The sequence below is a fragment of the Lithobates pipiens genome, unplaced genomic scaffold, assembly GCF_037356315.1.
Source record: "Lithobates pipiens isolate NorthernLeopardFrog02 unplaced genomic scaffold, aLitPip1_a1.2 Scaffold_18, whole genome shotgun sequence".
NCBI classification, from domain to species: Eukaryota; Metazoa; Chordata; class Amphibia; order Anura; family Ranidae; genus Lithobates; species Lithobates pipiens.
The window spans coordinates 519,746,289-519,769,597 of record NW_027507758.1 but is presented as its reverse complement, the minus strand read 5'-3'; the positions used below and the strand labels follow the sequence as shown (position 1 = coordinate 519,769,597).

Below are 23,309 nucleotides of genomic sequence, written 5' to 3'. Positions count from 1 at the left end.
CAAGACAGACACGGCACAGCTGGAGTTCCATATTCTGCAAAACCCAGCAATGACTTGATTTTATACCATCTGACATTGTTAAACAGACTTAGTACTGAGCTCCAAGTATGTTTGAAATTGTGTCCTTTTTCTTTAGGCAATAGGTATAATTTTTTCATGCAAACTCCGGCGTCCTGCAGGTTTAATTTATATTAGGACAGGAAAAATCTAACCTTTCACTCTACTAGGAATTAAGAATGTGAAGCTTTGATTATAAGTTGTCTGGTAAATTCCAGACACGAGCTGTGATAAATTAGGTACCTGGAGAATCTTACTGTGTCTTTTTCATTAACTTACATAGCTGTCGGGATGTGTTTACTAACATAGCCGAGGCTGCGCCTGTTGAAATTCTAGCTCTGACACTATATGCGACTATTGGGAAAATACCACGCAAGAAAGATTTCCACTGATATATTGAACCATAAAATACAATTATGTAGTGACAGCATCATTACCAATAGTTTGCTAAAGGCCTAGGCATGAGGGACCAGTGTGCGATGCCACCCTAACCCACCAGTAGCTGCCTGCCCAAGTCTTCTTGTCAGGCAGGCTAGCATTGCTGTGTGTGTAAAGGCACCGCCTCCTGCTGTTGATCTACACTGTGAGTTGCTAATGCTTTAACTGGAGGCAGAATTTATACTATATGCACCTAATCCAACTACATCATCTGCCTCCCAAAACGGACATATGTAAACACAATCACTAAATCACATCAATTCAGATAAAACCAGCATTGGACAAAAACGCAGCCATCATATAGGACATCCAGGCAATGTGCATAAGAATGCGATAGCAGGAAACAGGTCTTTACCCGACCAGTTTCGTCACAAAGAGGACTTCTTCCAGGGCATGAGTGTCATATCCTGCCATCACTTTAAATAGTTAAAACAGGCAATTCATGCCTTACTTTCATTTCTGCATTCAAGCCCTGTTTTCATTTCCGTAGTTGTAATAGAGAATGGAAATCCAAACTTCACTCTCACGCAGACAGGAACAAAAATATAGAAAGAAGGCAATTCAAGCCTCACCTTCATCTCTGCAGCCACAATTAGGTGAAAACTAATAATATCAAACACCATCTAAAACTATTATAGACAGTCAATCCGCCACAAACACTACATCCTTAAGATCAGTAAGAACATAACATTATTCCTAAATTGAATATAAAGAGGAACTCTAATGCCGCGTACACACGATCGGAATTCCGGACAGAAAAAGACCGTTGAGAGCTTTTCATCGGAAAATGTGACCGTGTGTATGCTCCATCGGAATTTAGCTCTCCGAATTTCCGCCAGCCAAAAATTGATAGCATGTTCTCAATTTTCCCGACGGAAAAACTTTGGTAATTCCGATCGTGTGTACGCAATTCCGACAGGCCAAAAATCATGCATGCTCAGATTCAACTAAGAGACAGAAGCTATTGGCTACTGGCTATTGAACTTCCTTTTTCTAGTCATGTCTTACATGTTGTATGTCACCGCATTATAAATGATCGGAATTTGATGTGACCGTGTGTAGGCAAGACAGCTTGAGCCGAATTCTGTCATAATTCCGTCGGAAAAAACCATCAGAGCTTTTTCCGACGAGAATTCCGATTGTGTGTCACGGCATAACTGATCTATAGACTTAGGCTACAGATATGAGCGTTTGGCTGAAACCCCAATAAGAGAGAAACCTCCAATAAATTAAAAAACATTCACTAATAAAGAGATAATACCTCAAATAGATATGTAGCGGCGGGCTCCTGAAGAGCACGCGCTATAGGTTTTTCAAAGTTAAACTTTACTCAAACTACAGTTTGGTTTGGGTTTATTTGCCTAAATTGGACTTCTTTGTCAGTCTGATTGGGCTGTGATATGTTCAGCCTAGCCACAGGGGGCACTGTCTCTTGTGATGGGCGTGGAACTATGGTCTGGTCAGGCGCTTAAGTTACTCTCTTTCGGGAGCCAGGTCAGTGGGAGTGCCCCACTCGCTGTGCCCCCTGGGAGAGGGTATTTAAGATACGGACGTCACGTGGTTCAGGGTTCCAGTCCAGTATGATGTGCTGACTACTTGATCCTGGTCCTCCTGACCAGCCCCCAGGAAGGCTATGGCCTGGGGTGCGGATCCACTGGACTTTAATGCCTTGGGGCTGGCTAGCCCGAGGCAAGGAAACTAAAGGAGGATTCTGAGGTGGTTGGGTGCCGTCTCTGGTTCGGGAGAGACCCACTGTACTTCAAGCATTCCAGGGGAGGACTCTTTAGAAGAACACCACATGTGAGTTTGGTTTTCTTGACAAGAGCCTGGAAGGGCTGCAGTAACCGAGAGAATCCGGTCTTGTGGATATCGCCAAGCAGGCTGAAACATCCAGGCATCCTACAAGTGTTCTACAGCTTAGTTTCCTACGTGTTCTGCAACAACGGCTGTGACAAAGACTTTGTTCCTGAATAAGCACCTTGTTGGCTGCTAGGCCTTGTGAGAGAGGGACTGTCCAACCTGAGCGTTATTCCAGCTGTGAATGGCTATTCTCTGGATGCAGTCAAAGTAAGCAAGTTCTTTAACGTTTATAGACTTTGACATTGAGAGTACCTGAACCTCCTTCTCAACCCTCTGATCCCAAGTTGAAAGACTGTTCAATGGTTCAGTGAGTTTAAAGCAAATAAAATCCATTCAAGTGGATCTATTGTCAGCCTCAAGTTACTGGGCCATCTACCACGGGACATCTCCTAGACGTGTCACAAGGAGAACGGAAGGTAACGGTAAGCCCAAAAATAACCAGCAGTTCCTTCAGGGGTTAGTGCTACAGATACAAAACCAGTTAAAAACCCAAGAAAAAGGGGGAACCAACTAAATCATGAGTTATCTATAAAACAGTTGACATCCCAATCAATATTTAAACCATGTGGAACATAACTTTTAAAGATATATATCCACTTGGTTTCCATTTTAGACAGCTCCCTGATCTAACTCCTCCCTACAATGGGGAACAAAATGATCAGTTCCCATAAAGAGGGTGCCAGATGGATCGCTATTGTGCACAAGATCATAACGTCGAGAGACATTATGTTTGGCATACGCTTGCGAATGTTAGCTATATGTTCATTAAGTCTATTGCCTTGTACACATGGTCAGAAATTCTGATGGAAAAGGTCCACGCATGCTCAGATCAAAGACCAAAGCTATAGGCTACTAGCCTGAACGTAGTCCCGTTGCAATGAACAAACGCCATCACGTTCCGAACGAACTGATTTTCTGACAACTTTGTCCGACCGTGTGTATGGAAAACCAGTTTAGTACAAAATTTGTTGGAAAAAATCAAACGGATTTTGTTGTCGGAATGTCTGACCGTGTGTACAAGGCATAACATTTAATGCACGGGTAGTCCGTCCCACATACTGTAGCTCACATGGGCATTGGAGCATATATACCATATGCGTGGTGCTACAAGTGCTGAAGTGTCCAACTGTATAGTTGTTATGAGTAACTTTGGACACAAAATCACAAATTTTCCTGGCCTTGAATTTATTCAAATTACAGACCTGACACTTCTCACATTTAAAATATCCTGTTAAATTATGAAAGAGAGATGATCTAACAGGAGGATCTAGAACATTAATTACCGCCCTGTCTTTCAAAGAGGTAACACCCTTAAATATGACCTGCGGTTGGGAGGGAAGGCTTTATTTACACCTGGGCATTCTGCAGCGACAGCTGCAGATGCTCATTTTTTTGAGCTTTTTATTTTTATTTTTTTACTTGAGCATGTTTGGAGCGCCAACATTCATTTGAATGGGCCTCCCTCTGTTCCAAAAATGTTCAAAAAGAAGCTCATGTACCAAATCTTGTCACGGAGCCAGGAGGGTTTGCAGTTGAAATTTTTGCAGTGATTTTACCGCAATTTGTTGGCAGACAATCGCAGAGTATTTGGGATGCCATTAAGAAATAATAACATCACAAATGCGCTCCGTGTTTTGCCGTGATTCTGGAATTGCGGGCAGAATCGTGGCAATTCAGAATGCGCAGGTGTGAATGGAGCTTAAAGCGGGGTTCCACCCTAAACTGGAACTTCCGCTCATTGGAACCCCCCTCCCGGTGTCACATTTGGCACCTTTCAGGGGGGAGGGGGCGTGCAGATACCTGTCTAAGACAGGTATTTGCACCCACTTCCGGGCATAGACTCCCACAGGAGTCTATGCCATTTCCTGTCCCGCTGCGCTGTCTGCTGGGACACACACGGGTCCCAGAGACAGCGTGGACCATTCCTAGTGTGCTGCGTGACTCGCGCATGCGCAGTAGCAGACCGGGAAGTGAAGCCGCAATGCTTCACTTCCTGATTCCCTCACCTAGAATGGCAGTGGCAGCAGCCGAGACCCGAGCGATAGATCGGTCTCAGCTGCCGACATCGCTGGACCCTGGGACAGGTTTATTAAAAGTCAGCATCTGTAGTATTTATAGCTGCTGGCTTTTAATATTTTTTTTGTAGGTGGAATCCCTCTTTAAGTTTAAAAAAATTGGTTGATTTTGCCAAAATTCTAGTGATCTGATAACTTTCTTTGCTTTCTGCCTGTGCACAAGGAGTTATATACTGTAGATGTGGAGTAGCAGGAGATAAGAGGGAAAAGTTTCGGAGATAATATGGAAAGAGGGGGGTTATGTGGAGAGGTCTGTGCTCTTAGTATTCCATTAGCGGGTGACTGATCACTATACCAACCCATTGGCAGTATCATGTGATCGCTGTAACCAGTCACAGCAAATCACATGGCAATTGTAAACAATGGATGGCTTCCCTTCATGCCATCCATTGAGGCAATACAGAATGTGCAGATGTGAATGGAGCTTAAAGCGGGGTTCCACCCTAAACTGGAACTTCCACTCATTGGAACCCCCTCCCGGTCTCACATTTGGCACCTTTCAGGGGGGAAGGGGTCTGCAGATACCTCTCTAAGACAGGTATTTGCACCCACTTCCGGGCATAGACTCCCACGGGAGTCTATGCCGTTTCCTGTCCCGCTGCGCTGTCTGCTGGGACACACACGGGTCCCAGAGACAGCGCGGACCATTCCTAGTGTGCTGCGTGACTCGCGCATGCGCAGTAGCAGACCGGGAAGTGAAGCCGCAATGCTTCAGTTCCTGATTCCCTCACCTAGAATGGCGGCGGCAGCAACCGAGACCCGAGCGATAGATCGGTCTCGGCTGCCGACATCGCTGGACCCTGGGACAGGTTTATTAAAAGTCAGCATCTGTAGTGTTTATAGCTGCTGGCTTTTAATATTTTTTTTTGTAGGTGGAAAAAGACAGAATAGCTTAGGTACAATAAGAAGGGCAATAAATCATAAATAAATGATACAGTGCATTATGCAAGTTGCAGAAACTTGTTGGTGTGGCCAAATTGTAGTAACAGTGGGTGGGGTTTAAAGGGGTATGCTTAAATAAAACCTAAGCCTATGTTACTATGGTCACTTCAAAAAAGGTGTGCATGTCCACACACCAAAAAAACTAGGGACGACGCCTAAAGAATGTTAGGACTTTATTAGGTTGATTTGTTGGATGTGTGTGTTCGGTTACAGGGAGGGGTGCATACAAAAAATTCCTTTTGGTCTGTTTGTCTTTATCTGCACTGCAGAAATTAGAGGGAGTATATGAGGAGGTATCAAAATTGTCCTATCACTGAAAAAACCCTCCCTTTTCAAAGGCACTCATGAAAAAGCATCCCTATTGCTCCTACATTTTCTGGACCCAAGGAACTGTGTAATGCTGCAGTGTACTAACACTCATATCCCTGATGTAGGCATTCAAACGGACTGATCAAAAAATCATCCCCACCAAATATACCCCATGTAAAAAGTGATCGTGCACCAAAAACTATCCTTATGAAACCATGTCATGTCATGTAGTGGTTACAGCACTTTATCCTTTCATGATCACTTTTTACATTGGGGATATATTTGGTGGGGATGATTTTTTGATCAGTCCATTTGAATTCCTATACTCCCTAGATCAGTGATAGGAGTGTTAGTACACTGCAGCATTGGAAAGTCCCTTGGGTCCAGAAAATGTAGGAGCAAAAGGGATACATTTACATGAGTGCCTTTGAATAGGGAAGGTTTTCTTTTAGTGATAGGACAATTCCGATACCTCCTCATATACTGCCTCTAATTGCTGCAGTGCAGACTGAGAAGAATTTTTTGAATGCACCCCTCACTATAAATGAAAACACACATATCCAACAAATCAACCTAATAAAGTCCTAACGTTCTTTAGGTGTCGTCCCTTGGTTTATTGGTGTATGGGCATGCACACCTTGTTTGGATTGATTATTATTGCCAATAGGAAGGACAAATAATTATGATATGTGAGGTCATTGTTTAATTGAGATGCTACGCTACTATGGATCAAGGGAGTGCAAAGCTAGAGTGCAGGCATCAGGATTAAGTAATCCATACTGTACGGGGGTCAGGAGTAAGTAATGCACAGAGTTCAGGAGTCAGGATTAAGTAACAGAGTTCAGAGGTTAGGTGTCAAGAAAACTCTTCCCACGGACATCCGAGTGGTTTAAGACGCAGAAGATCACCTGTGCGCAAGAAAAGCGTTTTTGCGGTCGGCGGTGCGTGCGCGCACGCGCAATTGGCGCCAATGGCGCTATTTAAAGAGGATCTTTGCCTTGCTGTCTTGCTGCCCGATCAACAGCGTTCCTGTGTGCTCTGCTACCCTGCATCTGAACTCACCTGATCCGTATTGAACCCGGCCTGTTTCTGACTTCTCTGCTTGCTGCCTGCCCCGACTTTTGGCTTTCTACCTGACTATTCTTCTGGATTTTGTTTCGGTACCTGATCTGCTCGCCTGTGCTTGACCCGGACTGTTGTACTACTCTGCTGCCCGCCAGCCTCCTGTTTACTGTTGCTGGACTACAGAACACCTCCCGGTTCTCCACCGCACCCGACTGTTGCCTTCCGCTGTGTTCTGTTGCCCCTTACCTCCTGCTGCTGGACTACAGGACTCCTCCCGCTGTCCGCTGTATCCTGCTGGCACCTGCATTCCGCTGCTGGACTACAGGACTCCTCCCACTGTCCGCTGTATCCTGCTGTCACCTGCATTCTGCTGCTGGACTACAGGACTCCTCCCACTGTCCGCTGTATCTTGCTGTCACCTGCACTCCGCTGCTGGACTACAGCACACCTCCCATTACCAACGGTCTCCTGCCTTCTACACCGGCCATCCAGTCAGGCGCTTGTGCTCCTCTGTGCTCCCGAGCCCCTGTCACCTCTATCAGGGCCTCCCGAGTCAGAGGTTTACGAGAGGCCGCTCCCTGCATTCCGGGCTCTGCCTTAAGGTACGTGACATTAGGATTATGGCAGACCATAGACTACTCAAATTTCTTCTCTTCCATCTTGAGCAGAAGGAAATAAAATCTTGATTGTCCCATTAACACATTCAGTGTTGACAGTGGAATGCCTCGCGCAGCGCTATCATATTATGCCAGCCGGGGTCGCAGGGAACTACCTGGTTGGCAGAATGCAATGGTTACTGCTAGCAGCTATCATTTGTAGAAAAATTTGACAAGGTGGTTGTACCCAAATCAAAGAATGGATCAACTTGGGTACAATCAGCCTGCCCTTACATGGATTGAAATTCAGCTGGTCCCTAGGGTCAGGAGTAAGTAGCACACAGAGTTCAGGAATCAGGATTTGGTAGCGATGAGAGTTGAGGGGTCAGGATTAGGTAACACAGAGAGCTCATTGGTCAAGATTACATAATGCACAAAATTTAGGGGTCAGAATTAAGGCAGGCCATAGATTACTCGATTTTCTTTCCTTCCACCTTGGGTGGGATCAGGATCCGGATTGGGTAGCAATGAGATTTCAGGGATCAAGATTAAGTAACACACAGGGTGTAGGGGTCAAGATTAAGTAATACAAAGAGTTCAGGGGTCAGAATTAAGTAATACATAGAGTTCAGGGTTCAGGCAAGTAACTCACAGATTGTGCTCAGTATCTAGCGTAGTGTAAACATTGCAGTGCCATGACACACTATGCAAGCGTCAATTAAAAATGGTGCTTGTGGGCAGCAACACAGATAGCTGAACCGTTACAGCCTGCTCAATTTTCAGCTGATGCTTGCGGTCTGCCTTGAGTTTCTCTGGGATGAAGCCAGGGACATTAATTTCCCAGGGACAGATACATCATAACAGGGTCTCTCCTTGAGAAATGGGGACAAATGAAAACATTAATTTATTATGTAGTCCATGCTCCCTAGTTTATGTGGGAAAAACTATGGGCCATTTTATGAAACATTTCCAGGAACATCTTTCTAGAGAGCTAGATATTGGCTAACTCTGGAAGCAAAACAAAAGAATAGGGAATTGGATGCTGATAAACCAGTGGCCAGGTATAGTATTCTGCAATTAAGGGTCACTAAATTGAACATATTAATCTGAGAAAATTGCAACACAATTTTGAAATGAACATGCTGTACATTGGTTCCTTTGCTAAATGTCTGGTTAGCCCAGTGCCCATTAGCACAGACTATAGGATTTATATTTTTTTTCCAAAAATATTTTATTAGAATTTTTAAACATGTAATACATAGGACATCTTTGAAGAGATATCTACGAAGTAAGACTGGGTTTCAACAAAAATAAAATACACATCCGTACACTAATAACAGAACCCTTAATCATACATCCTATATTAAATGCCTCTTAAGTGCCTGACATATACAGTCATATATTTTACTAGAGGATGTGAATGCATATCCATTTCTGGGATTGGTATCTCTCTTATCTGTTGCCTCGTCAAAGCAACCAAGGAGCAGGGCCAGTGCTACCACTAGGCTAACTAGGCAGCCGCCTTGGGCGCACTGCTACCTAGGGCCCCCGGCAAGCAACTAAGTCTCAGCATCGGCAGGCAGTCGCCGCTCCGTTCGCACATAGTGTCAGAGGCACAGCAGCGGCAGAGGACTGTGTCCCAGCTCCCAAATGAATGGATGCAAGAAAACATTCATTGATAGGCACTGGTGAGGCTGCATTTGATGGGCACTGGTGAGGCTGCATTTGATGGGCACTGGTGAGGCTGCATTTGATGGGTGCTGGTAGGCTGCATTGATAGGTGCTGGTGAGGCTGAATTTGATGGGTGCTGGTAGGCTGCATTGATGGGTGCTGGTGAGGCTGCATTTGATGGATGCTGGTTAGGCTGCATTTGATGGGCACTTCATTAAAAAGTTGGAGTATACATGGGCAGAGCAAAGGGGTGGAGTCAGGGGTGGAGCCAATGGGGGGCAACAAAATGAGGTTTCGCCTAGGGTGTCAAAAAAAGGGGTGGAGTCAGGGGTGGGGCCAATGAGGGGGCAACAAAATTAGGTTTCGCCTAGGGTGTCAAAAATCCTTGCACCAGCCTTGCCAAGGAGACCGAATCTTCCAGGTTACCCAAACTTAAGTTCTGATTATTACATATGTTATTGGGGGATGGAGAGGTGGGTAGACCACTGAGTCTGCCCTTCACCCCATAGCCCCCATCTATTGCAGTAAATAGGAAGGGGAAAGAAAAGAAAGAATAAAGAAGAGAGAGAGAAAAAAAATAGGGGGGTGAATATGAGGGCCTGTTAGGAGAGGTGGTGGAAAACCACCGGCTACCCTCTCCACCCACCACCGAACGCACCCCCCGAGACCCCCAGTCCAGAATGCTTTTGGGTTGTAGCAACAGGTGTATCAAGAGTAGAAGGTCATGAATTAAGTGTTGTCTTGTATCAGTTCCTGATATTAGGATTTCAATTTTTTGTGTTTAATTTAACATATTCCCAAACCTCACAGGAATAGGGAGCAACAATGCTGGCATGCTTCAGCAGCTGGAGGTGTTCTGGACACACACACTGAATACCGTGGGACCAGCAGGTTTAATTACAGCTCATTTTTGGCTGTTTTCTAGATGAAAGGTGGGTATGGCTAGCCCAGTGATCTGTTGGTTAGAATAGGTGTCCCTCTCATTAGCAGGCAACATAACAACCTGATAAAATGCTATCCTATTCAATTAAAATGATCTGGTTTACCGTATTTTTCGGACTATAAGGCGCACCGGATTATAAGGCGCACTAGCAACGACCGGCTGATAAAATGGATATTTCCATATATAAGGCGCATCGGACTATAAGGCGCACCGGATTATAAGGCGCACTAGCAACGACCGGCTGATAAAATGGATATTTCCATATATATAAAGCGCATCGGACTATAAGGCGCACGGTCGATTTTGGGAGAAAATTTAGGCTTTTACGTGCGCCTTATAGTCCGAAGGTTTACGTCAAGATGACAGATACTGTTAACAAAGAACTCCAGCGATGTCAACAGGTCATATATAAGGCGCACCGGACTATAAGGCGCACGGTCGTTTTTGGGAGAAAATTTAGGCTTTTACGTGCGCCTTATAGTCCGAAAAATACGGTATTCGATTTTTTTAGGTTGCTTTTGTACTGTTTTTTTGTACTGGTTGCTTGCAGTTTTTGTACTTCTTATTGTGTTGCGATTTCCTTTTGTCATGTTTTTTATGCCACATTTCTGCTTTTACTGTTTGCCTGAAGAAGGAGCTATGTGCTCTAAAAGTTGCTTATATTCTGATCAATAAATGGTTGTTAATTAAGCATACAATGTACTGGTGAGAGTCAAGTCTTTGAAGATTCCTGGTAGCAGCGCCATCAACTTTATGTCACAGCAGCAACCACCTTCATTGAGCTGAAAGCTGTTTATTTTCTTCCTTACATCAGGCTTCCTAGTGTGACATGGGCCTAAGATTGGGAAGGGGGGCTTCCCCAACCAAAGAGACAGTTGCACTTTAATAAAATCCGCAAAATGCTTATAATAGATCCCTGCCTTGCTTTTCCATTCCTGGTAGGCTGGCAGTTGATAAGTGGGTATACACAAGAAGAATCAGATCACACTATAATAGAGCGTTTGTTGCATGTAGTGAAACACATCAAATATACTAAGCATATTTGCTTTCCATGAAGTTGTTAAACCCCCAGCAGCGAACTAGTTAACAAGGACGAATGAAAAATCCCAGATAAACAGGTGGGAAGAAAATAATGACTCTAATAAATATCACGACCTAACAGCTTATTTTTACTCCTTACATTAATAATCTTTTCTGTGACTGTGTCACATGTAGCGGTCACCCAATGTGTTAATTCTGCAGAGGAGGACTCGGAACAGGTTAGCAACACAGATGATCTAGCAGATGAAACATATTCATTTAATCTGGCAGCACAACGGTGATGTCAAATGTGGATAAACCTACGCTTAAAATATGTGTATTTTGGCTCCAAACATTGTGTACTTGTTTTTCTCTGTGTATCCCTGCTATGCAATTAAAAACTGCACCACAGTCGGTACCCGTTTTATGACGTCTGGTTGATAAATAGCTTCGCCTCGCATCTTGATAGTTCATTATTTAAATCTAAATGCGGTACACCAGGCTATCAAGTTAAATCTTCAGCTCATGCCGTCTCTTCTTATTGCAAACTTTTTTTTTTTTTTTTTTACCCCGCCATCTACCTCGGCTCCTTTCAAACAGCTGCCAGAATTCATATTTTGTCAGACGAGAGAATCGAGAAAATGAAATATTGTATCTTGCATTATCGCAGGCCTTTTCAAAGTAGCAGAGGCTGTTTGTTACTACAAAGTCATAAAGATATTCTTCCCCTCGTTTTAAATCTTCTACCGTAGCTTTGTGATTTAACAAAACGACCGGTTCTGGCATTAAATGTAAAAAGCAGTGCATACCTCGAAGAATGATTTAAATATGTGTGTTTTCCATTATTACTCGTAATAGAACATCTGCTGCAACAGAACAGCCTGTGGCCCTCCAGGACTCGCAAAGCGAGATAGAAATATCTCGCTTGCTTTTTTTTTCCATTGGTAAACAAATGTTAAGGCAATATGTGCTATTTTTTTTCTCTTTTACTTATATTTCCAAGGCAAGAATTCCATAAAAATAGTTTTTAAAGTTGAGTTTGGTTTAATGAACTCTTGCTACTCGCTATTAGCTACTTGCTATTAGAATGTGAAAAAGTGTTTTATTCTGGCGGTTTGATTTATCTTACTTTAAAGTGAGATTGTAATTATAGATTTTTTTTTATTTCTAAGGAGAGCATTCTCTTTAAAAAATAGGTTTTAAATCTGTGTACTGTCCATTTAATCAAAATTCAATTGAATTTGTTTCATTTAGCACATTGATCAAATATTCGCAGTATCTATTGTTGCCATGTCTGGATCCTATCCATAGAAAGGTTTTTAGATGCTATCTTTAGTTCTATCAAAGCGTAACAAAGAGTGTTCAGTGTTCCATTTAGGGTCATGACATCCAGCTACCATTGTGGTGGTGAAGTATGCTGCTGATATTTGGCACTGGTATAGCCTATGTACAATACAGTACATATAGGAACCATAATGATGTTGGGATTGTAGCTCAGCCAGGTTTCTTATCACAATAGCCAGATAACTGTCAATGAGTACTAGGCTTCACAATTTTTGATGAAGATGGGCATGATACAAAGTTCTGTAAAAAAAACTGGGTATGAGGTCCAGGCTTTCAATTTGGCATTTATACTATTGACTTTAATAATTGGCTCATGTTGGAGTATCTTTGGTTTTGAGAGGTTATATGGGCTCCTTGACCTAAACATAATTAAATACATTTTACTTTCTCGTTTTAACATAACAGGGAGGGAGGCAGATGAACCCACCCACTCATTGGCTCATTTAAAGTCCCAAACCCCTTTTCCACTCTTCAGTGATTCAGGGATAGAAGCACACTAGCTAAGATAGCATATGGAATGGCATTGCACTGTGAGCTCTGACTGACATATGGGGTAATATATGTCATTATTCATCATGTGGCAGGAAAAAACGGGAGCTGCCTTGGTCTCCACGTGTCCAGGAGCTGCGATGTGCACCGGGGCATCCCCTCCCTCCTTCCCCTTGAATGCGGGGCGTGGACGGGTGCCCGACACACATCAACGCCTGGACTCACGTGCCTGATGTCTATTGACGCCGCACGTCCACCAGCGATCCACACGAGGGGATGGCTTGAGTGCCATTACCGAGTGACACTTTGTGTCTGGGCATTGACGCCGCCCCCCGACCATGCAGCAGGACGTTGGCGGAATACCGCGGCTAACTGTGGCTATATAGGCTTGCACCTGGGTGGAGCACACACCATCTTTTCCGTATATCCCAACACACTGGGTGTTTCACTTTCCTGTCTCAGTTCAAGGTAATAATTTGTTGGTTTTGGGTTTACTATTTGGTTTAATTGGTAATACTTTTGTTCACATTTCTTTGATCTGGTTGTGTGGGTTCTATCTTCTAGTGCTTCTACTCCCCACCCAGTTTTTGATACCATCACATACCCTCTTTGAATTTAATCCCTCAATGCACCTTGTGCATCTCTACTTACACATCCATTGGCACTTCTATCCAACCTGCATTAAGATGTAATTTTTAATTGGGGACCACATTATCACTGATGTCCTTGCATCACTCCCGTTGCCTCAGTGCGGCCGTGTGTCTGCGGACTCAGCTCCAACACACTTTTTACATATCCAACTTTTTGTAGGCAAGAGTGTTTGAAAAATATTTCCATCTCCTCCTCTATCTTCCCTTTTTTCCCATCTGTGCCAACCATCTGTTCACTCTGTGATTTTTTTGTTTCAATATAGATTGGTACATATTGCAACTGCTCCTAATGCTGATGAGTGGACATCTCCATGAAACGCGTAGAGCCCCAGCCTTATGCTACACCATCGCAATCATGTGATTTTGAGATTGATTATTATGGATTTTATCATCACCATCATGTTGATTATGAATTGCAACAACTTGTATTATCTTTATAATTATTACTATTATACTGTGAACCATATTGTCATTATGTACAAAAAATTGTGAAGATTCTTGCTTATCATGTTTTTTCATCATACTATGTTTAATTGTTTTGAATCCATTAACATGTGATTGCCTATCCAATGCCCTGAGCCGTGTTTCATATAAAGTCCCAACAAACCTTCTTGTTTTAACATAACATGGATGGAGGCAGATGAACCTAACCCACTCATTGCCTCTTTTAAAGTCCCAAACCCCCTTTCCCCTCTTCAATAATCGGCTCATGTTGGACTACCTTTGGTTTTGAGAGGTTATATGGGCTCCTTGACCTAAAAAAAAGGAAATACATATTTTTCTGTTTTAATCTGTTTTAATATGATTTCAAGACTCACAGGCATGTAAACAATGTTTGCATTAGTATTTTATACTCAATAAAAGTTTGTATTATTATTTTATTTAATTGGTAGTGTCATTGAAGGTTTTAAGGTTTAAACAACACACCTAATACTCTTCCCACTCATTCCCCCCTCTCCCTACTCACTTCTCCCCCCACCCCCTGGCCCCACACATACTTTAAACCAACCAATCAGAAGCAGTCTCTAATCATCCTTACGGCAGCACAGGGGGATAATAAAATTGGTCAAAGCCATGCTCCCTCTTGTCACTTGACTGAGGGATTTGTTGCCCCCTTTAATGAAATTCCCACAAGAAACTATACTGACTGTGTGACATGGGTTTAAACTCCACAGCAGATCTTTACTTAACCCCAAAACAATTAACAGTTCCAATTAACAAATAACATAATGGCTGTTGGTTATGTGAAGGGGGTCTTTGGTGTCCATTAGCCAAAAGGTTTTACTAAAATCCACCCTTGTCCCCAGCAGCACCGCATCTGCTCAAGGACAGCTCCATAATTGACTTTCAGTTAAAAACTACTGACACTATTGAGTGGGGCACTAAAATAGGAGATGGGCTTCCCACTTTGTAACTATCTCACCTCTTTACACAGACCCCCAAAGACCCCCTAACTCACCAAGATGCCATGACAATCATACATAAATCTAAATTCCAAAACATTCACAATGGAGGGCAGGTGGGACAACCTTCTTCCATCCCAGCAACTCTTCCCTACCACCTTACTCTTGACCACCAATCAGATAAGGACTAACATTTACACTTAACTCTTTCTTGTGGACTATTCCTCACCCCAGTCATGTAGCCCACCATTGATTTCCTCTGGGTCTGTCTTTACAAGGGAAGATGTACTTGTAGGCTGTAGGTCTGATGGAATAAACCATGCCAATGTAGATAAGTCAAATGAATTTGCTTTTCACATGATTGGATAATTGATGTGAAAATTCACAACATTTATTGAGTGAAGATCCTCAACTCCCTTAGTAAATTAGATTCCATATGTAAAATGTATATAAGTACCCAAGCACTACTATGTGTGATAGTGATGTATGAATGCTAATAATAATATTACATATTTAAGGGGACAGCTGCAACCATTCAATAGTTATCTCACACTAAATAAAACATATTTTCATGCCCAGAATAAAAGTGCACTAATCCAATAATTAGTGCACCTCTCTCCAGACTCCCCGAGAGCCACTCCTCAGTATGCCATTCAAAATGAATGGGAAAAATTCATAGCGCAACACCACTTAGCAGGGCCTGTGCACCCACTAGGCGGATTAGGCAGCCGCCTAGGGCACACTGCCGACCCTTGCCTCCCCCTTTCTTCCTCTTCTTCCACCCCCAAGCTCCCGGCAGAGCCGCTGATAGGGGACCCAGGGAGCAAGGAGTTCAGTGCGGCGGGCGGGTGGTAGCCTTGCGCTGTGGTGTGCAGCTTCTCCCTTCTCCCTCCCAGGCTTTCACAATGCTGGTGGGAGAGGGACGTCTGTGTAACAAGGCAGGCAGCCAATAGCGCTCCTCTTCTGAGTGGGAGGGCGTAACTGCTAAGTTGCTCCGCCTCCCACTAACTACTTAGCCAATCATATTGTCCAGCCCGCCACATTTGACCAGAAGATGTTGGCCAGAGCAGGGCGGGATGGAGAGGACCTCACCCGACATACCTGAGCATGGTGAAGGTATGAGATAAAACCTGTCAAAATGCTGGCGGCAGACAGGTATCCGTGTTTTCCTTCTCTGGTGCTGTGTGTAGGATATGCAGAGATCACACTGATCGGGATCACTTCCCCTTGTCTTCTCACACTGCTTCTTATCTGTGTTTTTATTTACACTGAACACAGGACAGGAGAATGCTGATTAGACTTCTGCAAGACCTGCAATGACTGCTGTTTCTATAGCTATATGTGCCAATATGAGCCCATCCATGATTTGTTTGACCTTTTATTTATCTTTGAAGGAATTAGGTTGGTCAGGCTGGGAGCGTCTCAGACCTGTTAACCATTTACTGTCCTCCTTTGCTTGAGAAATTACTGTTAGTTTTTTTGTTTTTTTGACACATTGTTATATCTTGGAAACTCCTGTTTACACATAGTGCAGTGATCAATGATTTTCCACACTGGTCACTGCTAGCCTAGGAAACACTTGTACTATGTCTGCAGTCTCTGACCATCTCCTGTAGCATGTCTGCAGTCTCTGACCCTCTCCTGTACTATGTCTGCAGTCTCTGACCCTCTCCTGTACTATGTCTGCAGTCTCTGACCCTCTCCTGTACTATGTCTGCAGTCTCTGACCCTCTCCTGTACTATGTCCCCAGTCTCTGACCCTCTCCTGTACTATGTCCCCAGTCTCTGACCATCTCCTGTACTATGTCTGCAGTCTCTGACCCTCTCCTGTACTATGTCTGCAGTCTCTGACTCTCTCCTGTACTATGTCTGCAGTCTCTGACCCTCTCCTGTACTATGTCTGCAGTCTCTGACCCTCTCCTGTACTATGTCTGCAGTCTCTGACCCTCTCCTGTACTATGTCCCCAGTCTCTGACCCTCTCCTGTACTATGTCCCCAGTCTCTGACCATCTCCTGTACTATGTCTGCAGTCTCTGACCCTCTCCTGTACTATGTCTGCAGTCTTTGACCGTCTCCTGTACTATGTCCCCAGTCTCTGACCATCTCCTGTACTATGTCTGCAGTCTCTGACCATCTCCTCTACCATGTCTACAGTCTCTGACCCTCTCCTGTTGTATGTCTGCAGTCTCTGACCCACTCCTGTACTATGTCTGCAGTCTCTGACCCTCTTCTGTAGTACGTTTTGCAGTCTCTGATCCTCTCCTGCACCCTTTCTGCAGTCTCTGACCCTCTCCTGTACCCTGTCTGCAGTCTCTGACCCTCTCCTGTACCCTGTCTGCAGTCTCTGACCCTCTCCTGTACCCTGTCGGCAGTCTGTGACCCTCTCCTGTAGTACGTTTTGCAGTCTGTGACCCTCTCCTGTAGTATTTCTGCAATAAAGGGGGGCTACAAGTATGTTAGGTGGTGAGGGTAGAGGGCTGTGGGTGGTAAAGCAAGGGAGGCTGCAGGCACAGTAGATGATGAGGAAAGGGGTCCCAGATGCAGTGGGTGGTGATGAAAGGCATGCCTAGGCACAAGTGATGGTTAAGGCGGGCCTGTAAAGAAAATTTTAATGTATAATACAGGGCAAGGGGCTTCATAATCCAGAGCCCACCAAAATCTTCAGCACCAGGCCCATGATGCTCGTAATCCAGGCTGAACGGTCGCACTGGGATCTGTGATCAAAGAGTGCGTTGTGCTATTATTTAATGACACTTCACAAAGCCATGCAGTGTGTTTTTTTTTTTGGGGGGGGGGGGGGCACAAGTAGCTGGTCTTGCCTAGGGTGCAAAATAGTCTAGCACCGGCCCTGCCACTAAGTATGAATACAGTTTATTTGAACATATAGAGAAATGCCCACTCGCATATGATATGTCTTGTATAATCGCTTCTGACAAACAAATCATGGAGAGCTTGCCTCATCGCCGTGGCTTCCGAGTGTATGAGACGTTAGGAAATGACGTCACCTTCTCCTCCCGACACGCTTTATCACTGGTCACATGACCTTTTCAAGGGATTAGGCACCATATGTGCTGCTAAGCAGTGACTGTTAGATATGTATTGGGTGTGCTGGTACCAGTTGCAGGGGCATTGTCATAATGAACAACAGATAGTAAATACCTACAGAGCATATTAACAGAGAGCAGTGATAGGGACATTGTGCTGATGGACAAAAAATGGCATATATTTATAGGATGTAGTGAATAGTGGTAGTGGTAGAGATTGTGTTCTGGTAAACAGAGCACCTTAGTTTACAGTGCCTTGAAAAAGTATTCATACCCCTTGAAATTTTCCACATTTTGTCATGTTACAATCAAAAATTTAAATGTTTTTTATTGGGATTGTATGTGATAAACGAACACAAAATGGCACATAATTGTGAAATGGAAGGAAAATAATAAATTATTTTCAATTTTTTTTACAAATAAATATCGTAAATGTCTGGCGTTCATTTGTATTCAGGCCCCTTTACTCTGATAGCACTAACTAAAGTCCAGTGGAACCAATTGTCTTCAGAAGTCACCTATATAGTAAATAGACTCCCCCTGTGTGTAATTTAATTTCAGTATAAAAACAGTTGTTTTGTAAAGCCTTCAGAGGTTTGTCAGAGAACCTTAGTGAACAAACAGCATCATGAAGGCCAAGCAACACACCAGACAGGTCAGGGATAAAGTCGTGGAAAAGTTTAAAGCAGGGTTAGGTTAAAAAAAACTTTAAACATCATCTGAAAATGGAAAGAGTATGGAACAACTGCAAACCTACCAAGACATGGCCGTCCACCTAAACTGGCAGGCCACGTAAGGAGAGCATTAATCAGAGAAGCAGCCAAGAGGCCCATGGTAACTCTAAATGAGCTGCAGAGATCCACAGCTCAGGTGGGAGAATCTGTCCACTGAAAACTATTAGTTATGCACTCTACAAATCTGGCCTTTATGGAGGAGTGGCAAAAAGAAAGCCATTCTTAAAAAAGAGCCATAAGAAGTCCCGTTTGCAGTTTGCGGGAAGCCATATGGGGGACACAGTAAACATGTGAAAGAAGGGGCTCTGGTCAGATGAGACCAAAATTGAACTTTTTGGAGTAAGAGTAAAATGCTATGCATGGCAGAAAACAAACACTGCACATCATTCTGAACACATCCTCCCCATCATGAAACATGGTGGTGGCAGCATCATGTTGTGGGGATACTTTTCTTCAGCAGGGACAGAGAAGCTGGTCTGAGTTGATGGGAAGATGGATGGACCCAAATACAGGGCAATCTTAGAAAAAAACCTGTTATGCTGCGTACACACGACCGGACTTTTCGGCAGACTAGGTCCGACGGAATCAGTCCATCGAACAATCTGATCGTGTGGGCTAATCCGATCGTTTTTCGTTATAAAAATTCGACAGACCTAGAAATAGAACATGTTTCAAATCTGTCTGACGGACTCAATTCCTATCGGGAAAACCGTTCGTCTGTATGCTGGTCCGACGGACCAAATACAACACAAGGGAAGCTATTGGCTACTGCCTATTGAACTTCCTTTTTAAGTCCCATCTTATGTCATCACATTTAAAACAAATGGACTTTGGAACAGACTTAGTCCATTTGTGTGTGGCCAAGTCCGTTTGTTTGGAAAGTCCGTCAGAACTCCACCAAAAATCCTTCGGGAAGACCATCGGACCTAATCTGCCGGAAAGTCCAGTCGTGTGTTTGCAGCATTAGGATCTGAAAAAGACTTGAGACTGGGGAGGAGGTACACCTTCCAGCAGGATAACAACCCTAAACATACAGCCAGAGCTACAATGGAATGGTTTAGATCAAAGCATATTCATGTGTTAGAATGGATCAGTCAATGTCCAGACCTAAATCCAATTGAGAATATGTGGCAAGACTTGAAAATTGCTGTTCATAGATGCTCTCTATCCAATCTGATAGAGCTTGAGCTATTTTGCAAAGATGAATGGGCAAAAATGCTACTCTGTAGATGTGCAAAGCTGGTAGAGACATACCCAAAAAGACTTGCAGCTGTAATTGCAGCAAAATGCGGGGGTTTTTGGGAATTTTGATTTAAGGGGGAATGCTGGGAACTCTGATGTAAGTGGGAACTTTATTGAGCAGAAACCCCCTTAAATCAGAGTTCTCCCTTTACACCAGAGTCCACAGCGTCCCCCCAAAAAAGGATTTGGGTTTGGCTTGAAGAAAAGGTGACAACCCTATACCATTGCTAAGACTTTAGGAAACAGAGCAATACTGTATCTTTTGTGCTTCTAGACACACAGCAGAAGAAGGTCTGCCATGATTTGCGTCATTTAAATCTTGACATCACATTTTAAAAAACAAACTGTTCTTACAAATATGAAATGACTGAGAAAGAAAGTGCACTTTTGCACTACATGCTTTTTATGGATGACCAATTCTGTTGCAAATGTATCCTCTCAAAGCCAGGAAGAAGAGTCAGTAGGCACCCAATTCTCCATAAGGGATCCTAGTAGATGATAGGCTCAGCAATGGCATGTAATGCCAAGCTGCTGCTAACAAAGCAAACAGAATATTAGCATGCATTAAAAAGGGGATTAACTCCAGAGATAAAACGATAATTCTCCCACTCTACAAGATTCTGGTCCGGCAAGAGTATGCTTTCCAGTTCTGGGCACCAGTCCTCAGGAAGGATGTACTGGAAATGGAGCAAGTACAAAGAAGGGCAACAAAGCTAATAAAGGGTCTGGAGGATATTAGTTATGAGGAAAGGTTGCGAGCACTGAACTTATTCTCCTTGGAGAAGAGACGCTTGAGAAGGGATAGGATTCCAATTTACAAATACCGTACTGGTGACCCCACAATAGGGATAAAACTTTTTTGCGGAAGGGAGTTTAACAAGACCCATGGCCACTCATTAAAATGAGAAGAAAAGAGGTTTAACCTTAAACTACGTAGAGGGTTCTTTACTGTAAAGCCCCATACACACTATCAGATTTTCTGCTGATTTTTTCCTTCAGATTTACCAAAACCATATAATATGAGGTCAAACCTTAGGAGTTTCAATTTGTATGCAATCAGGCAGGCCCTTGCACTACATGGTTTTGGTACGTCTACGTAGTTTAAGGTTAAACCTCTTTTCTTCTAATTTGAATGAGTGGCCACAAGTCTTGTTAAACTCCCTTCTCCGAAAAAGTATTATCCCTATTGTATGGGGCTTAAAGAGGAAGTAAAGGCTAAAAAAAAAAATAAAAAAAAAAAAACACACCCTGTAAGGCAAAGGCATAATGAGCTAGTATACATAGCATGTCCGCCGCTGCCATGGATCCCGGAGTGACTTCCGGGTCTCGCTGCTCTGGCGCTGTGATTCGCCGGAGCAGCGATGCTGTCCCTCCCGCGCATGTGCACGGGAGCAGACACTCGCGGCATATTGCGCATGCACCATAGACAGCGGTGGCTGTCTTTGGGTAAATATCTCCTAAATCGTATAGGTTTAGGAGATATTTCTTGGACCTACAGGTAAGCCTTAATCTAGGCTTACCTGTAGGTCAAAGTTGGTTGTAAGGGTTTACAACCACTTTAAGGGCGACAAGGATGTGGGATTCCCTTTCACAGGTGGTGGTCTCAGCAGGGGGGGGCATCGATAGTTTCAAGAAACTATTAGATAAGCACCTGAACGACCACAACATACAGGGATATAGAATGTAATACTGACATATAATCACACACATAGGTTGGACTTGATGGACTGTCTTTTTTCAACCTGTATGTAACTATGTAACCTAATCTTTGCTTTATCATACGATAACAATAGGTATTTGTCCAAACCTTTCCAGATATCACTAATCTTTTGTGACTATTTCTTTTCATACTCTCTCAGAGTTTAACAGTTGCACCAAAACCAGAAAAGCTGTGTAACAGTTGGAATACAAGTTTCAGTCGTTTTACATTTGCATGGCAGCTGGGCTTATTCATTAGAAGACAAGGACAGTATATATTTAGGGAAGATAATTATACAAAAAAAAAAAAAAAAGTGTAAAGAAACATCGTAAATCACTGATCAAGTTTTACTTTTCCAAGCCACAATGATGTCATTTTAATTGTCCTAATGTAGTCGGAGCAAAGGTTGTTTTTTTAAGTGCTGCCACTTAATTTAGAGGTTGCGATAATTTCACAGTTCACGTACCTGCTCAGTCCTTTTATGTATTGACAGTTCAAAGGCAACAGTGTGAGGCAACGTAACGTCCTTCTGCACTGACACACACACCTGTTCTCCGAGCCACCTCAGCTAATGAATAGCTACTGATAACAATCCTCTCTGTTCTGAGCCCATTTGCACCTGTGTATCTGACTCACCTTTAAGGTCTAATTAGGTAATTAGCAGTTCTCTAGAAAGGAGAAAACAATGAACTGGTCATGCAGCAATGATGTATCAGGAGTTGGTGTTAAAGAAAAGATTCTGTAGGGGGTTGTATTAAAAAAAGGGCTTATTAAGTCACTGCTAAGGGCTCACAGCTGTAAACTGCACACAAAATGTCATGACTGCTCTAGGGAAAGCATAGCTATTCTTTATAATGCCTTCATGCCAGCATGATAGTGTAGCACATGGATGCTCAACCTGTGGCCCTCAAGCTGTTGCGGAACTACAACTCCCATCATGCAGCTTGCAATGCCTCATGGGACTTACAGTTCGGCAACAGCTGGAGGGCCACAGGTTGAGCACCCATGGTGTAGCAGGTACTAGTGGTGTCTTGCAGAACGAGCGTCCTAGTGATAGTATCTAATTAGGCCTCTGTCTGTGTAGAGTTTTAAATTTAAACCGATCAACTAAAATCATCTCATAAGATTATATGCACATTTAAATGTCATTTATAGAGGCTATTTACCTGTTAACCGCTTCAGCCCCGGAAGATTTTACCTCCTTCCTGACCAGAGCACTTTTTGCGATACGGCACTGCTTTGCTTTAACTGACAATTGCGCAGTCGTGCGATGTTGTACCCTAACAAAATCCTTTTTTTCCTACAAATAAAGCTTTCTTTTGGTGGTATTCGATCACCTTTGCGGTTTTTATTTTTTGCACTATATACAAAAAAAGAGCGACATTTAAAAAAAAAAAAACGCCAATTTTTTTTACTTTTTTCTAAATATCCCCCAAAAATATATATCATTTTTTTTCTCCGCAGTTTAGGTCAATATGTATTCTTCTACATATCTTTGGTAAAAAAAAAAAAAAAATCACAATAAGCATATATTGATTGTTTTGCGCAAAAGTTATAGCGTCTACAAAATAAGGGATAGTTTTATGGCATTTTTGTTATAAATTTTTTTTTTTTTATTTGTAATGGCGGAGATCTGTGATTTTTATCGGGACTGTGACATTATGGCGGACACGTCGGACAATTTTGACACATTTTTGGGACCATTGGCATTTATACAGCAATCAGTG

General features: G+C 43.2%; 1 long non-coding RNA gene across 1 annotated transcript in view; it reads right to left on the bottom strand.

Moving 5' to 3' along the window:
* Positions 1-22,170, bottom strand: part of LOC143990246 (uncharacterized) — a 33,045-nt gene extending 10,875 nt beyond the window's left edge. Inside the window, exon 1 of the long non-coding RNA XR_013277242.1 lies at positions 22,049-22,170. This is a non-coding gene — a long non-coding RNA (uncharacterized LOC143990246). The remainder of the gene's footprint in view (positions 1-22,048) is intronic.
* Positions 22,171-23,309: the final 1,139 nt, after the last annotated feature.